Raw genomic sequence first — 2723 nt, 5'->3', positions numbered from 1 at the left:
TTAAACAACTAGAAATATGACATTTTCTAGCGAACACTTCAAAATACAATGTCTGCTTCCAAGTGACTTCATTTGGGGCTGAAATTATCGAAGAACATGTTATAATCCAACATTTAAGGTAATTTACGTTAAAAAAAAATTGTTTGTAAGATACAAGATCTGCAGTAGTGATCAGAGCAGATAAAAGACCTGCTAGAACACATGAACGCACATTTAATGATCCAACAATGGATGAAGTGGAAATCTTTATTGTTGGTGACGTTCATATGACGCGTTTCAATACCCGCTGATGTTCTGGCAAGGTGACGATGAATATAACTTTAATATCAAAATGAAAAATTTATTGAATGGTAAGATCAATGCCGTTAACGTATTAGGTGTTCTAAAATACAATTTTTATCAAATTTGTAAGGGTAACAAAGGGTAAGATCAATGCCGTTAACGTATTAGGTGTTCTAAAATACAATTTTTACCAAATTTGTTTTAGGTTAGGAAACTACCAAGAAGGTTAGGTCGATGAAATACTACGCATACCGTTTGCTGATTCGTAAAAATTTTGACAATTATTACTTCAACAATATTGCGTTGACATGTCGAAACAATACGTAGTACCTTAATTTTATTCGGTTGAATCAAGGTAAATTGCGTGTAGAAGTGTATATTCAATGTTGGTCGAATGACTATTTTACCGGCGAAATACCCAGGTATTTTAAACTCCTTGAATGTGCAGTGTTAATGCTTAGAAATTTAAACCAACCAAAACAGTGCAGTGGAAAGCGTTTGTTGATAAGAAAACTGATGATCAATACTTAAAGAAAAATTTAAAGATGAGGAAAATCGTATTCCAAGGATCCCGATTCGTCTTTTCTTCGCCATGACGATCAACAAATCACAGGACCAATCCTTGACTAGTTGTGGCCTTAATCTAAAAAATTCATGTTTTCACCAAAAAACAAATAGTGTCGTTTACAAAGGTGCTAAAATGAAAATTTCGTTTTACTTTTCAAATATAAATCAAAACAAAAATTTTTTTTTTCATCTGTAAATCCCAAACGAAGTGTTAAGAAATATTAAAAGCAGTCAGGTGACGAAACGAGGTTCGCAGGGTTTGCTAGTGTACTTATAAAAATAACACTGGACTACTTGTCGTGCGACTCAGTTGATAATACAAAGGTACGAGGAGGCTACATGAAAATGATACAAAGGTATCAAGATAGCGCGAATCATACAAATGTATGAGGAGGCTACAAGAAAATTGATACAAAGGTATCAGGATAGCGCGAATCGTACAGATGTACGAGGAGGCTACTAGAAATTGATACAAAGGTATCAAAATAGCGCGAATCATACAAATGTATGAGGGAGGCTACAAGAAAATTGATACAAAGGTATCAGGATAGCGCGAATCGTACAGATGTACGAGGAGGCTACAAGAAATTGATACAAAGGTATCAAAATAGCGCGAATCATACAAATGTATGAGGAGGCTACAAGAAATTGATACAAAGGTATCAGAATGGCGCGAATCGTACAAAGGTACGAGGAGGCTACAAGAAAATTGATACAAAGGTATCTGTTCTTCCCACTGTGCTTAGGTTCAATTCGGCCAACTTATTTCGCAAATCTGCGACTCGCAATGCCTTAACCTCGTGAAGCTCCATATTTATATATTTTCTTTTGTTCAATACCAATAATTAATGCTAAGGTTAGTTTTAGTAAATTCAATTAAGGTTAGAACTATCTACATCAAGTCCCCAAAAAATTTACCCAAGTCCCCTCCTGTCCCACGAAGTCTTCGTTTAATTTCTGCCAGCAGGTTGTCTGTCATCTTCTAACGTTTTGTCTCTTGCCGCGTCCAACTTCTGCCTCTGGCTACCTCTGCATCTGTCGACGTTTCACTTCGCGCTACGCCCAGCTTAGCGTCTGCCAACGGGTTGCCTCTGCCTCTGCCGACGTTTTGCCTCACGCTACGTCCAGCTTTGCCTCTGCCAACCAGGTTGCCTCTGCCTCTGCCGACGTTTTGGCTTTGCACAGTGGTTCAAAGTTTGAAAGAAATGTTCATAAAATGATGCCGAGTGTTTAGAATATTTTTTTTTGATTTTGGATTTATTAATCTTTGAATATGAATCGTTATGCAGTAAAGTTTCGAGCTATATTTATTTTAGAAATTACAAATTAATATGTTGATCATTTATGAAATTGTAAATTTTCTTATATATTTGTTCAATGAAAGACGTTAGTGTTTCTTGAAGTTATTAAATGTTTATTTATTTATATATATATCTAGGCACTAGCACATAAACCAGTGACTAAAGGTTGTCGCAACCAACACATAAATTGGGTGGACCTCGGAGTGAGATTACAAAGGTAGAGATGGGGGCCAAAGACACAGCGATGCACACCCGATGTAGCTACAATTGGTATCTGATCTTACTAAGAATAATGCATTTCTTTTATAGTACAAAATAGCGAGCTCACCAGTGCATAGTGTTAGGTCAGCAAAGTACGTTTTTATTGATTAACTAGGTCTTTATTGTTTACTGCTGACCATATCAGATCTACTTATGACTGATGAGCCATCGATATCTATAATCGGGTTACATACTTAACATTGACATACATTTCCATTCGTTCTATATTATAATTGGCTTAATGTTAGCTTATTTTATATAATCTAAACACCAACATACTCCGGCCGTTGAACACCTGTTCAACGTTATCCA

The 2723-nt window shown here is 36.1% G+C and overlaps 1 long non-coding RNA gene across 1 annotated transcript; it reads left to right on the top strand.

Annotated features, from left to right (window-relative positions):
* The first annotated feature begins 253 nt into the window (after positions 1-253).
* Positions 254-730, top strand: LOC124461921. Its single transcript, XR_006955318.1, has 3 exons — positions 254-350; positions 488-637; positions 705-730. It is a non-coding gene; the product is annotated as an uncharacterized LOC124461921 (long non-coding RNA).
* The last annotated feature ends 1993 nt before the right edge of the window (positions 731-2723 follow it).

This window comes from Drosophila willistoni, unplaced genomic scaffold, assembly GCF_018902025.1.
Source record: "Drosophila willistoni isolate 14030-0811.24 unplaced genomic scaffold, UCI_dwil_1.1 Seg740, whole genome shotgun sequence".
NCBI classification, from domain to species: Eukaryota; Metazoa; Arthropoda; class Insecta; order Diptera; family Drosophilidae; genus Drosophila; species Drosophila willistoni.
The sequence above is the reverse complement of the archived record's forward strand: the minus strand, read 5'-3'. Positions and strand labels throughout refer to the sequence as shown.